The sequence below is a fragment of the Squalius cephalus genome, assembly GCF_949319135.1.
Source record: "Squalius cephalus genome assembly, chromosome: 12".
NCBI lineage: Eukaryota > Metazoa > Chordata > Actinopteri > Cypriniformes > Leuciscidae > Squalius > Squalius cephalus.
The window spans coordinates 4,314,203-4,330,573 of NC_137133.1; positions in this window are offsets into that span (position 1 = coordinate 4,314,203).

Genomic DNA, 16,371 nt, shown 5'->3' on the forward strand with positions numbered 1-16,371 from the left:
AAGGTGTAAACTACCCAAGTCTTTGACCTTGATTAATGCATATTCCCATTGTTAGCTCATGTTTCCATTTTAAAGAGGTTTCTGTCTTCTTGATCCGAGTATTTAAAGAAATGTTTCAAGAGGTTCGGTGAAAGCCCGTCAGCCCGTAATGCAGACACTCAGAGCATTATATGTTATGTATTGATTATCTTTGGACTGATTATGTAATTGGCATGATACATTTACCTGACTAATAATAAATTGTTACATTTGACTTGTGCCCGACTGACACATTGGCATTAGTCATGTATACTCAGATAGTAGAGGCTAATACTTGGTTTTCCGTTTAGAGCAACAGTGTGTTGTTCTAAATAGGGTGACCCTCAACCTCTTATTATTGTAATATTATTCTAACTAAGCGTACATGGGAAACCATGGCATGATTATACATAGTTACCATTAGAGGAAGTTAAGTTTTGGTCAGCTTGGTTCTATGGTAATGGTCATGACCTCTGGTTAGATATAGTCTTACCCTAATTCAGTGTGTTCAGATCTATGGGGACTAAATAATATATTCTAGAATGAGCAAGTAGAGTATGGCCGTCCAGACTATTAGTCAATCGCCTCTGTCTAATGACCAAAACTGACGAGTTTGTGATAATGAGATCGTATACCCGGCCAGTGAGAGACTCAAAGTGTTATAGGAATCTGGATGAACGGGTGTAATTTCAATAAAGTCATGTCAAGTCACCTTTATTTATATGTCGCTTTTTACAATACAGATTGTTTTACAGTGATAACAATGCAACAAAGTTTGTTTCGGCTGTACAGCAGATCTAGAAGAAAATAGTGTCATTGTTCAGCTTAAGTAAGTTCAGTGATGGTTAATTTTTGTTGTAAAAAAGTTATTCATTTAGTTAATTTATCTGTACAGCCACTCTGGAGAAAATAGTGATGGCTGCGTCCAGGTCAGTTCAGTTCTCATTTAATGGTGTCAATGCATGCAGATCAACAAATATTGTTGAATGTTAAGTATCCCAAACTGCAAGCCAAAAGCCAAAAGCCAAAGGCGACGGTGGCAAGGAACCAAAAATCCATCAGGTGACAGAATGGAGAAACTTCTTGGGAGAACCCAGGCTCAGTCGGGGGGCCAGTTCTCCTCTAGCAAACGAACGAAAAGTGTATGATTATGATTCAGGCATTACAGGTCAGAAGTCAGATTGGATCGGAACATTTAGAATATTTATCCAGTTCCATCTGGTTAAAGATTGGAGTCTTCATGGAGACAGCCATGGAGAAAACCTGTTATGGAGACAGGTTTGTTGAGGATGTTGATGAGGCCTTCACAGGGGAGAGCCTAATAAATAGTTTAAAAAAATAATCCAATGCATTCTAACCTAAATTCGAGGTTGTGATAAAATGGAGTCAGATTGGAATTAAACTACTTTGCCACACTGAAAAGACCGAACGTGAAAACTTCACCCACTTGAAACTGTCGTTGGACCGATTGGGGCGGCCCTTACACTTGAGACTAAAGAATTAGTAATCGTCTTCTTTGTCACTTTGCTGGAGAAAGTGATCTGTTAAAGCGGTCCAAAGACAAAAGAAAAGAGAAGTAGGGAGTGAGAATAAGCATAAGGAATTAAAATGAGTTGAATAGTGGAGACACACCGCACAGCAACACAACAATCACTTCTGCATGCTCCAAAAAAAGGAAAACACTTATAAATCACGGTCTAATTTCAACTTGACACACTTTAGATGTGATTTTAGTGTGAATGATGACGACTTTTTTTCACAGTGCACACATAAGAATGACAAATACAAACACCTCATAGTTTATTTAAAGACATTGCAATTGTTATATTTTAGACTAATACAGTAGCCTACTTGAAAAAAGAGGTTTATGAAAGTTGTTTACTTAAAATTTAATTTAATTTAAACCAACGGTTGGGTTTGTTCATATTTGATACAAACATGGGTTGAAACAGCCCAGCATTTTTTAGAGTGTACTATTATTTCAATCAAATGTACAGTTTGTTTTATTGCAAAATCACACCAAATATATTGCTGTAAAAAAAAAACAATTGTAAATTTCCATACATAACCCTACTCTCATTGATAATAAATCATGATGTAGCTATGTATATTTAATGTGTGTTCTCACATACAAACAGGATGTCCATATTTGTCTCTGTAGAAAAGCAATTGCTTTTTTGTAGAAATGTCTGATAAATGCTTTGGCTAGATTCACCATACAGCTCGTCATCTGAGAGAGCTATGATTTATGTTCCACTTTCTGCTCATCTCTGTCCGTCTTTAACTTCTCCTTTCATAGCTGGAGCTGCAGAGAGGCTTGGTTTCCAATACCACAGTGAGCAAGCCACAGGCTTGTCAATAAAGTAATCATTACCTCTAAATTGAGTTTGTGCGCCTGGCTGACCAAAGACACTTGAAAGGCGGTGGCTACTGTGCTCTAGATTCAATATTTTGATGCGGCACATCACAGACTATCTCAGCTGGTTTAAATGTTGCGCTAGGTTTATGTATGCATTTACTCCCATGCACATACTGGAGAGTAATAACTAAATGGCAACAAAGCTTTAGAAGCTTTAATTACATTTTAAGTAGCTTCATACTAGTTCAGCTATTTTCATAATAGTGGCTTTTCAGTAACAAATAATGTTATCCAACGAATTGCGGTGCAGCTTAAGGAAATGCAACATCACTGTTTTTCATGTCATGTTGTATTTCGCATGCAACTTTACTGCCTGGCTAAATGCGGTAATCAAACTGGACTGCGTTTGCAAAATATACTTTGGTTTTTACGCGTATTTATGGGTCTGCCTACAGTACGTGTGATGCAAATTTCCATTGGCATAGATTTGGACCAAATAAACAGATGAGGTTTGGCCCATGCAGATTAGATTGTGTTTGTCAACCCAAATCTGATCCACTTCTTTTTAGCCAGAGCTGAACCAATACATTGACATAATTTCACCCGTAGTAAATAATAAAAACAAATGTGGCCCACATGTGTGTCACAGTCACCAGCTAGTCACCACCTCCTCACTACATTTCCCATCATCCCCCCTGGCCCTCACCTGCATGCACTTCCCAATCACAGGGATCACCGTCGCCTGTCGCCAATCTTCACTTATCATCATCCAGCACTATATAACTCTTCCCTCTGCAGTTCACCATTGTCTGGTCTCGTCGTTCCCTCAAAGAACACTAACCTGACTTCTTACCTGCACGATACTTACTACTACGATTTGTCTTCAGTCATCTGCATCGATCTCCATTTCTGAACCTGCAACAGATAAGACCTTTACTCATCCAGATATCCATCCTGAACACTTGTTTCGTCAGTTACATGCTTCCATCGTTGTGATCATATACTTCTGCAAATAAACCTGTTGATTACTTATTCTGTGTGAATCCTTCTGTTTCATGACAATGTGAACCTTATATGTAATTATGGTTGAGTTCTGTAAAGGGCTGATGGCCATGACATGGCCCATATGTTACCAAAAATTTTACAGACCATTTTTTAAACCACACCAATTTTTAAAATTTAAAATATCCATTAAACGGTAAATAAAAACAGTTTTAAACACAAAAATTGATTCAGGTTTTTTTTTTTTTTTTTTTTTTTTTTTGTGAAATACAGCTTCTGAAACATAAAAAGTGTGCTGATGTTGCTAGTAATGTTGGAAGTGTCAAATAATTATAAAACGGATAGTTCCGGTCCTTGATTCTGAGCCGCGTTAGAAGCCGTTGTAAATTACTCAACAAACATACACCTGTGACCAGTGACCACATTACATTAATATTACTGCGCAACTGCCGTTTGTGATTCTTTGTTGCTGCATGTGTTGCTTGCCAACCTCTTTGTAACTAAATTGCTTGGCGGACGAATAAATGGTTTATAACGTTATATTTTTGGTGTTTATTTTATTAATAAAAAAAATAAAGTAAACTGAATATTTTTATGGAGTAACCGTTTTTTAAAAGCAATAAGCAGAAAAGAATCACTACATTTTCAAAAAGAATCACTACTTTTCAAAAAGGAATCGCTACTTTTCAAAAAGGAATCGCTACTTTTTCAAAAAAGAATCGCTACTTTTAAAAAAAGAATCGCTACTTTTCAAAAAGAATCACTACTTTACAAAAAAGAATCGCAACTTTTTAAAAAAAGAATCCCTACTTTCCAAAAAAGAATCGCTACTTTTTCTAAAAGAATCGCTACTTTTCAAAAAGAATCGCTACATTTAAAAAATGAATCGCTACTTTTCAAAAAAGAATCGGTACATTTAAGGCAGACACTACAGAGACACTTCAGGTAAATAGGGTAAAAAGTAGCGATTCTTTTTTGAAAAAGTAGCAATTCTTTTTGAAAAAGTAGCTATTCTTTTTTAAAATTAGCTATTCTTTTTGAAAAAGTAGCGATTCTTTTTGAAAAGTAATTTTTTTTTAAAGAATCTTAAAATCTTTAAAAGATTTTTTGAAAATGTCCTCACAGATTCATTCACTATTTGAACTGCTTCCATTTAATGGGAATGCCATAAACCCTTCAGAAATGTGAAAAACACACATTTTAGACATTTGGTTATTATACTAGCACATTTTGTATTATTTATATACAAATAGAAATATCTATATATCTAATAATATCTAATATCTACTTTCTGCCTTCAGAAGTTATGGATCTGCCATTTGTTTGAACTTAGGGAACAGTGGAAGTAAATTCTATGAATAAATATGAAGACCACAATAATGAATGCAAATGCAAAGATATTTTATTAATGTTCAATATATACAGTATAATATATAATAGAAACAATCTGCGTATAACAGGTGTTGTGGAGGTGATTCCTTTCACATTATTCAACCACTGACCTATTCAAAAGTAAGAAGGCGGTTTAATTTTTATTCTGTGATCTGCCCTTTAACAGTAATATTTAGCTTCAATAACTCATCTGTTCAATTCCTCCCCATGGTTTAAAAGGGTAAAATTGTCTTGCTTTTTCTCTGCAAAGACCACTAAATAGCATTCAAGCATGCATCTAAAAGAGAAAAATTAGGCACAAAGCACACAACAATAAGAATAGGGGCAAAAAAGGGAATATACACATTTAAATGGATTATTTCTACTGTCATAAAATAGCAAGATAAGACATTTTTACAAAGAAATATGTCTCACACAGAATATTTAGCAATCAATGTGACGATGTTTTTGAACTACATGTCCCTTGAAAACAGTTTTTCAATCTTATACACACGCACATTAGCAGAATATTCTTTTAAAACCATAGAGACACTGTGATACTTCAAGGTTAGCATGTGATCAGACAAAGAACATATCCTTTTAATTCATAACACAGAGTTAGAAAATCCATCCATGTTCCACAGTAAATGAACGAAACCAATTCTAATTGGTCTATATTCGTCTTGAAGATAAATGAATAGAAGCACATGCCGAACATCACCCAGAGACCTTAGAAGAATTTATAAACATGGAAATTATTGATTTATTTGATCTTTTTTACCATTACCATATCTTACCATTTTCATATCTATCCATCAGATATGTAAGTTTTGAAATACAGAGCATGTTTGGACCATTGCATTATGACTTTATAAGCCGGGGGTTACCCGCAGAAATGTGACCCCTACAAATAGAGATGGTGTGAGCTGAGAGACTCAATTCAGCCGAGAGAGCAAAGGGCAGAGGAGAATAATGGACCCATTGAGGACTCCTGGTGTTGCCCCTTTACAGTAGTATATTGGTTTTCTTTACCAAGCATCTTAAACATGTCTCAGAACACTCAGTATTGTAAAGGTACATTGCTATTGTGAGCCAGTAGTGAGCCTTATATATCTTATAAGTTGTCTTCACGATGGTGGCATCAGTTGTTAACAACTTCCTTGGAAAGCTTCATTAAGGAGAAACTTTCATACAATACATTTTAGTACAAAAAATAATTGATGCAAACAAATTGAAGTGTTATAAAATGACTATGACTTGGTGTATTTTTAATGTTTTCCAAAATAGATTATACATATATATATATATATATATATATATATATATATATATATATATATATATATATATACACACAGAAAGCATTCCTATGTTGACATTTTACAGTAAATGAAAATGGTTAGCTGTCACGACAACTAACTACTCTAACATATATGCACTTTATGTATACATGCACTTAACATAAAGCACTTAACATAAAGCACTGTTGATTAACATATCACAGGAGCCATGTGACTCTCAGTAATGACTTCATCAGTTACCTCAGAGATGACCTTGTCAATGTTGGCTCATTGATTGCCTTGTCTTTGACCTCATCTGTTCAACTCATTGGCAGGTAATTGAGTCTTCACCTCATCACTCTCATTTTAAACTAGATAAGATGTCTGTGATGTTTACCTTTACATTTGTTCATTTGACTCAAATTGCTCAGAAGCAATTTACAGTTCATTACGTACATTATCAGTACGCCCAGTGTTTCTTGAGAATCACTACATTGACATTTACTTACTTTTATAAAAGCAGATGCTTTTATCCAGTGATGTATTTTCAAGCTATATACTTTCCCAGTATGTGTGTTTTGTTGGTATTGCCATCTCCATGTTCAAACCCTTTAGATATGGTGGCTGTTCATGCCATAGGAGATGCTCAGCTTCACCCCATTTAGGGTATAATGTTTGAACCATTAGGTGCACATGGTCATCCATGGTTCGGTTGTCTTTGGCCCATCAAGCACTGTATATATATATATATATACATTATATTGGCAATGCAGCCCAAACCATCACTGATCCACCACCTTGCTTCACTCTGGCCAGCAACAGTCCGGGGGTTAAACCTCTTTGGAGCTTCTCCTCACCAGTGAAGGTGAACTCAAAGAATGTTTCACATCAGGGTTCACCAATCTCGGTCCTGGAGGGCCGCTGTCCTGCAGAGTTTAGCTCCAACCCCAATTAAACACACCTGAACCAGCTCATCAAGGTCTCATTGGGCATACTAGAAACTTTCAAAAAGGTGTGTTGGAGCTGGTTGGAGCTAAACTCTGCAGGACAGCGGCCCTCCAGGACTGAGATTGGTGAACCCTGTTTCACATTGTCCACAGCCCAAGATTTGGAACAAATGAAACCTATAGCAGCCCGACCATGAATATTGACTCTGTGTAGCTCTCGACGAACAGTTTTGGTGAACAGGAGAGTCAAGGTTTTTTTAGGTTGGATTTAATTCTGCAGTGAGTTGGGTTGCTGTGGTTTTATGTTTTTGTTTTGGATACAATCCGGGTTAGTACCTGGACATCCCTTTCAGACAGCTTCCTCTTGCCTCGACAGTTACTCCTGTCCTACGTGGTGGCATGCTGACATTACTCTGGATGCCATAGATATCGACACACCACACAGACTTGCTGTCCCGGTCACAGATGAGCCAGTAAGACGCACACACTCAAAATGTGTCCTCTTTTGAATTCTGATATGTCTCCCATTATGTTGTGTGGAATGTGGATTGCAATGTTTTATGTTCAGATGTGCTACATTTACATTTACTCCAAACTCACTGAAGTGGAGGACAACAGGTATGCCATTAAAGGGGTCATATAATGGTACATGCACAAGTTGATTGTACTGAAATGTGTGTTGGCAGTGCCTGTACACAACCATCATAAAATGATAAAAATCCATCCAGTGTTTTTTTTTTAATGTCCTTATATGTTTTCCCCTGTCTCAAATCAAGCCGTTCGATCTTGTGACGTCACAAAATCGACGCCCCTCCCACGATTGTTGATTGACAGCAGCGTTTCAACACAGACCCGCCCTCGCTCGTGAGCAAGCTGTCAATCATAGTCCGCATTGTTGATACGCTGGAGCAGAATGGCGTCTTAGCGATTGTGGTGTTCTGTTCTTGGGTGTAATAAGGAACACAGCAGTCATTTTGATGTTCCTAAATCCGAACCACTGAAGACGCAGTGGCTGAGTTTGTTTTCGAAGGGAATATTCCCCACAAACGAGGGTCAGTATAAAGCTAGTTTTGCTAAGAAGATGCTCCTGAAAAAAGGATCGGTACCAACTATTCGTGTTCCTGCTGCACCTCCAGAAGAAGAAGTGAGTGTAACGTTTTATTAAGCTTTATATTAATCTTTATATTAATCTTTGCAAATCGCTAGCGCGCTTCACAATGAATGCGGCTGTTTACACTCAGGGTACATTACGGCATGTTTTCTATGTACAACGTTCTCAATATAATTCATAATCCCATGTTTATAATGAACAACGCGTTATGGTTATTGTGTTACAAATGGTGTACGCACAGAACAGAGGGGCGGGGTGAGCAAAGCTCATTATCATTTAAAGACACATGCACTTAAACGGCGTGCTGAAAACAGCTGTTTTTGACCAGGTAAAATTAGTGTTTTCTTACAATACTAATGAGAATTTTTAATTAAAGTATATTACAAACTTTTAATTTAGACCCTAAAGGATCATATTAGCTTTTACAAAAATGGCATTATATGACCCCTTTAAAGGGAGTTGTATCTTCTGAAATGACTCCGTGAGTGTTTCCCCATATGTAGCAGTCTGTGTGCAGTTTGTTTCTCTTTACTATTGCAATATCAGATGAGGAGATTTCAAGTATCTAAGAATGCTCAGTTACCATTACTCAGTTACCATTACCCATGAATCCACTGGAGGCAGAGGCAGCAACAGTGGAGTCCATAATGAACAAGTCTGCACATCCTCTCTATAATGAGCACTGTAATAATCTGGGAACACCTTTAGCCACCAGCTTATTCCACCATGATTCTGTAAGAAGCACCACAGGTGATCTCTCCTGCTGCTATCAGACAATACAACACTGTCTCCTCCTCTCCCCACAGTCCTCGGCCACACATTACACTTGACAGTAACCCCCATGAGGAGTGACAACATGGCACCGCACCGACAGTTGTTCTCATTTCAGGGCACAATGGCATTACCAGATAATTCACTCGCATTTCGCATTAAAGTGTAATGCAAATGCATTTGTATTTTGCACATGCCATGTCAGTGTACACTGTTTTGTCTTGTATGCATTGTGGCGTTTGTTTTACTTTATGTTTGATGCATCTGTTGTTTTGTGCTGGAATTGCTCCTCTATCTATTAATTCATCTTATCTATCCAAGTGGAACAATACAAATTCTATGAATAACAACAGTCAATTTATTCTTTGAGTACCTCTTATATCAACAAGAACCACAAAGAATTTGACTTTTTTTCTTCTTTTTTTTTTCAGAATTAGTCACGTCACTGCCTGCAGTTTCTACTGTCGTCAGCAGAGGTCACAGTTTCCCAGATACTGCTATACACATACATATACACACATATACACACATATGCACACACACATACACACACACACATACACACACACACATACATACACACACACACATACACACACACACATACACACACACACATACACACACACACATACACACACACACACACACATACACACACACACACACATACACACACACACATACACACACACACATACACACACACACATATACACACACACACACACATATATACATATATATACATACATATATACACACACATATATACATATATATACATACATATATACACATATACACACATATACACATTTATATACACATATATATACACATATATATACACACACACACAAATTTGCATCCCTTATTTATTTAATTTTATAAATGTAAAATATACATAATAATACAACATTTTTCATGTTTATTTCACCAGGATTATAAAGTGTATTTAGCCACATAATTTTGGTAATGGTTGTTTTAATTTAAACCATATAAAACTAATAGAAAATGAAACATCTCATAAGATTCGGTTTTTATTATTCAACCTTATGAACCTTTCAAGGACCATTTTTTAATGAAATAAAATGAAATAAAAAATAAATTAAATTAAATGATAAAATACTATTAGAAACCCAGTCCATTGGTTGATTATATGATAGCTGACTAAATGACTATTAAAAGATACTTTTGATGTCAAGCCTGATATCTGACTTTTAGCAAATTGATTGCAATATCAAAGTACCTGTTGCTGCAAACAAAACATGCACCTGATGTGAGATGTGACCTTTTGTTGTAAACATGCATTAAACTGTTTTTCTCTGAATTCAAGCAGAGATCTATTTACAGTAATAGTGGAAAAACCTGCCATCTGCATGCTTTTCTTGTTAAAAATATTGCTGGTTTATGCAGTACTAAGCATTTGTTTAGCTCAATATAACAAAAAGCATAAAATATTAACATAAAGACTGAATCACAGATAAACCTATCAGAGTAAGAATATAATAAATATGTTCCATTTGATCTGAAGCAAACCTCACACTTAAAATAACAATACACTCAATAGCCAACAAGGTTTAAAATATGCTTGTCAAGGATGATAAGAGAATAGCACCCTGTCTCAGTGCATCATAACCCTTTACACTTGTCATAAAAGACGACTTTCCACTGCGCAAGCTAAAATTAGAGTTTTTGTTTGTTCCCATTTGCCCTAGTGTGGGCTTTCCAGTGCCATACAACATCCAATCCTGGAAAGTGCTCCATTCTTTACCTCATACTGGGTTGACCTTTGAGAAACAAATTGTTTGTGGACCAAAGTACTTTATAAAAAGTAAAAAAAAAAGAAAGAATTATTCAGTTTTATTAATAAGTTTTCAAGGTTAAGACTTGAGACATGACTGCAGAAACATCACATGACCTGATTCCACCCAAAATATTATGTTACTATATATGTTAGGCTTAGTCAAGATTCATATTTGCTAGGCAGATTAAAATCTATTTCTATTTTGCCTGCTACAACAATTCTGCTCTGTTTAACATGCCACTATTTTTTATAGCTTGTAATATTGTTCGCGTTTTGAATTTCCCTTTGTGGTTGATTGTTACAGTGGCTGCCATTTTGTTGTTAGACACTCTAATTTCCTCCATTATACTCAGTAATATATTCATTATTACTGCAGAAAGATTCTGCACTGTTATCGCAGTGTACTCTCAAGGAGTTTATTTAAATTGTTCACCATGAGTTTAAAGGGTAATCAATTTTAGTTTTAGAAAAACTTCAAAACAAGCGCAATCCTTTGCAAATAAAAAAAAAAACCTGATTTATGCAAAATAAATGTAAATGCATGGTAATTGCTATACTTTGCTTTTTAATTGAGGTATTAATTCTGCTGTCAGTGTAAAGCATTTTAAAGAAGAAATCTAAAAAGAAGAACTATAACTTTATAGGAGTTATCAGTGATGTAGTTTTCTTTATAATAAAGACATTCAGAGGAAGAATATAAAAAGCCAGAATGTCTAGCCAGACTGGATAAGGATTAATGAATTCCATGTTGGCATATAGAAAAAAAATTTTGAACAAAGATATAATGGTGCTGGTGTTCCTACTTTTGATATCCTTTTGAAAGCCTTCCAGTCACAGAAAAATCCAAGAGATTCAGTCACCAAATATGCTTGAAAGCAAGAAACTTAGAAATGGTTTTGTATTTAAACATTTAACGAGTGTGTTTGAACAGGGAGGCTCAATTTCAGAGATTTTATTGTCACACTAAAAAAAAAAAAATTATTATTATTTTTGCCCTTATTTCCAGTAAAAAAAAAAAAAAAAAAAATATATATATATATATATATTAATACCTTTAAAAAAAAAAAAAGTAAAATTGCATGATTTGCTTTTTTTTCCCCGTTAAATAATATTTATTGAATTTTTGTACCTCAATGTTTTTTGTTTTTTTTCTTTTCTTATTTTAAGCATGAACAGCAATTAACAATACACTATTAAGTGAGGTTTATTCTTAAAAATAAGAGAAAAAAAAACATTTAGCATTTCAAATGTAATGCAGAATAAGTCACACTATATGTACAGGTCCCTTCTAAATAGTACTGGTCTGAATCTGATTTACTAATGTCAGAGTCACTAACGTTTTCGATTTAGCTTTGCAGGTAAGGCAGAGAGAAGGAAGGGTTTACCTTTAAGAAACCCATTACCCGTTTGTCCACTGTGGCAAGGTAATGGAGTGAGTGCATTATAGCAATTGCTCACACACCCAAGCACCAGATGTCAGGAACCCCCTCAAGCACAGCCTATCAACCCCCCAGACAAAGTGCCTTAAAAAGTTTCTCCGACAGGCCAGCCCCGACTGGATATATTTATATGTTTTATTAATAAGTATAGATGTTAGTGTTATGTGAGTTTATATTGAATTCCAAATGTGCCATTTCCTCGCGAGGTGGACGGGAGGAATGTGTTTCAGCCTGTCTCCTGCCCGTTGAATTAGAACCTTCTCGGCACACTGCGGTTTTGCCTTGGTGCTCGTGGACCGCAAGGACTGCGCCTGTGTGTATAGCCACACATCCCATTCCTTCCTGGATCCCGCTCCATTCTCATCAGGGAGATTGGGACGAGATATAGGGGTAATAGGGTGTGAAGAGAGGGGAAATGCACCACATTTCACTGCTTCTCTAAAAGGAAGACTGGATTTTTCCATCTGCCTCCAGACGCCTGTCAGATTATGGTCTGTTTTCCATGTCTCCGGCTAAACATCGGAGGACTGAGGTTGGGAATCTAATTAAAAGGGTTTGACTCACACCACTATGTTCATAGCGCTGGCGGGAGTTGGAGAGCCGTCGTCTGTATCGTGGGATGGAATTGTTTTCAAGCCGTTGTTAAGGAGTAAATCTGAAAATTAATCATTTCAAGTTCAGTCATACATTGACAAAAAGTCTTGTCTAATACAGGCTATCATTTTAATCGGCTTTGACAAGCAAACAATGCTTTGTTTTGGTTTGGTTTCATTAAAATGTTAAATCACAATGCTTCATAAAAGGTGGTCTGAACTACTTTGTTTCTTATAGCTAATATTCACAATATGCGGAGATAAACATGATAAATGAAAAAGAATCTGTAAGGGGGGAAAAATGCTGTTCTGCAACATCCCAGAGCCTCGTCTGTCAGTGAGTGATAAATGTGATATCTAGAGGCTATATGCTAGGCTAGCTCCTTTTGTACCACACAAGATTAATCACTTTGAAACCGAAAGGGAATACTACAGATATTATGCTGGTTGATTGGTGTCGAGATTGAAAATATAAATATTTAAGCATAACTATAACTTTTTGTAAATTGTTATGGGTAAATATCCCTATACAAATGCAGAGTGTTTTGAATGAATGAACAATCACAAGTAGGGTGGCAACATCAAATGCAAACTGAATGCAAGCCTACACTGTGAAGACTAACTAGAATAACTAAAATACTCACTAATTTGCAGCTATAACGAAGTCAAATACATTTTGCTAAACTAAATATTTTATTAAAATGGCGTAAATAACATGTAGTTACAGAATCAGAGAATCTGAATCTTTTCAGAGAGAGAGAGAGATTTTTTTTAATCACATCTCTGTAAGTCAAGTCGCTTGCGCAATACAACGTATCATTCAAAAAACATAGCTCAAAAAAGTAGCTTGTTCTGGAAAAGCAGCTGAGCCATGTGTCACACACACTATGTAGTTAAATTACTCCCTTTACAAAAAAATGTGGCTATTCTTCAAGTTCATTTTATTAAGTATACTTAAGTAAAGTTCAAGCATATTTTTAAGTGGAAGTACTTTATACTAATATCAATACTAGAGGTATAGGCCTACTTAAGTATTTCAATATTAGGGATTAAATTGGCTCACATTTTAGGATATAAAAGTATACTTTTAAGTGTACTTTAAATGTTACAGTTTGAGTACATGACTAGTTTATAACTGTGTTTTTCATTTGTACTGCATCTATACTACAAGTGAACTTAGCCTATAGATACTGATCGTTTACTAGTTAAATATAGAACATTTTTTAGTTTACGATTGTAGTTTTATACTGCAAGCATACTTTTAAGTTTTCTTTAAGTGAACTTAACATCACATTTAAGTGATCTTAACATCATACTTATAGTTTACTATATGTATTATTTTTTTTGCACTTTGAATATACTATATGTTCCTATTTAGGTAGGCTATTAATTTTATACCTGCATTTTTAAAAAATCATTTTCACAAAACTTTCATGACCCCCAGAATATTTTGTTTTTATGACTATCTGAACATACCTATAATCAAAAGAAAGAACAGAGCCTTTTGGTTAAAAAGACTAAAATATTCTAACTTCATGCATTCTTTTTCATCAACATTATCGAGAATATGGTTAAGTTTCATTTTAAAAAAAGAAGAAGAAAAAAAAGCAACAAGCGGCGAAAATGGTGTTTTTGTACAAGACTAAATCTGTATGGGATTCAGAACGATGATCAAAGCACAGATGGAGTAGATCGAGTCCATCAACACCCCTAAAGCTTCATAGTCGTTTCCTCTTCATGGAGGAATACATTTCATTCAGTAACGTTAGGCAGATTTATTTATATGCTGTTTAATGTTTAATGATCGTGTTAGCCATATGTGCGTAAGCAATGCTTAACTGCAGAACCACATGTCACAGCAGTATGTTTTCTTTATAAATCAATATTTTCAAACAATGTATGCAAGTAAAACTATGTGGAAAAAAGTGTTTAAAAGGCGGATACTTAGAATACTTAATCATAATTTTAAGTAGATCTCAATCAAAATATTGAGTACAAATAGAGGCTAAAAATACTTAGACTTCTCTGTCAGTATAAGTCAAGTATATATACTTAGGTGTAATTTTTAGTATATTTCTGAGAAGCTACTTATTTTTAGTTTATAAGAAGTATACTAATAGTTCTTATAGTTCACACTTATAGAATAAAGTTATTTTTTGTAAGGGTCCCCACCACTCCTTAAATGTAAATGCCAAAGTTGTTTTACTTATAGCCTTTGGTCCCTATTTAAGAAAAGTAGCAATTCTTTTTGAAAAAGTAGCAATTCTTTTTTGAAAAGTAGCGATTCTTTTTTGAAAAGTAGCGATTATTTTTGATAAAGTAGCAATTCTTTTTTAAGTAGCAATTCTTTTTTTAAATGTAGCGATTCTTTTTGAAAAAGTAGCAATTCTTTTTTGAAAAGTAGCGATTCTTTTTGAAAAAGTAGCAATTCTTTTTTGAAAAGTAGTGATTATTTTTGAAAAAGTAGCAATTCTTTTTTAAGTAGCGATTCTTTTTGGAAAAGTAGCGATTCTTTTTGAAAAGTAGCAATTCTTTTTTTAAATGTAGCGATTCTTTTTGAAAAAGTAGCGATTCTTTTTTTAAGTAGCGATTCTTTTTTTTAAATGTAGTGATTCTTTTTGGAAAAGTAGCGATTCTTTTTGAAAAGTAGCAATTCTTTTTTTAAATGTAGCGATTCTTTTTTGAAAATGTAGCGATTCTTTTTTGAAAAGTAGATTTTTTTTTAAGAATCTTAAAATCTTTAAAAGATTTTTTGAAAATGTCCTCACAAATTCATTCACTATTTGAACTGCTTCCATTTAATGGGAATGCCATAAACCCTTCAAATAAAGGTGAGCCATTATGCAACTATAGTCATGTTTAATCTACATGTACTGTTGCCCTCTAACACCAACCAGTGTGCAAAGATACTCTAAATGTAAAGCATAATCAAAAGCCTCTAAAAGTATAGGAAACAGATAAGGTGTGTTGGAATGGAATGAATTATAAACAGGCAGAGATAAGCAAAACCTTCCCCACAGGGCTTTCATATCCCGCAGTTATTTTCTACCAGCCTCTGTAACATGAATCAGTATTTTGAGACTGTGCGAATCATCGGAGTTTTCCAGACATGCTCTCAGGGAATACCGAATGTGTCATGCTGTTATTGCTGTCGGTTTCTTGATTATGGCTTTGAGTGATGGACAGCTGCTACAACTTCCATTTGTGAAACAATAACACAGACATGTACTGAATCACCACGCACATGTTTGGATGCACATCCTTTTCTGCATATTTTACGGCTAACATTCTTGTAAATCTGAAGCAATGTTATCAAACCGATATTCCCCTCATAAAGCTCTGGGGTCAGGAAAATGAAATGACAGGTGCCAAAAGCATGGGTTATTTTGGGATGATTGATTTATCATGACTCAATCAACCATCAACTCCACCCCTCCTCTCCCGCATCTCTGCGCAGATTAAAAAGATAGAAAAAAATGTGAGTGTGTGAGGTGTGGATAGAACGAAGGGTCAGATATGATGGGAGTTCGTGCGGAGTAATGGAGATGTATTATTTTGGGCGATTGGAGAATTGCTTTTTATCCCCGCTGATTGAATTCGAGGCAGGGAGATATTGATCAAATGAGCCATCTTTTTTCTTTCTTCTCATATTACACTTTCCCTTCATTTT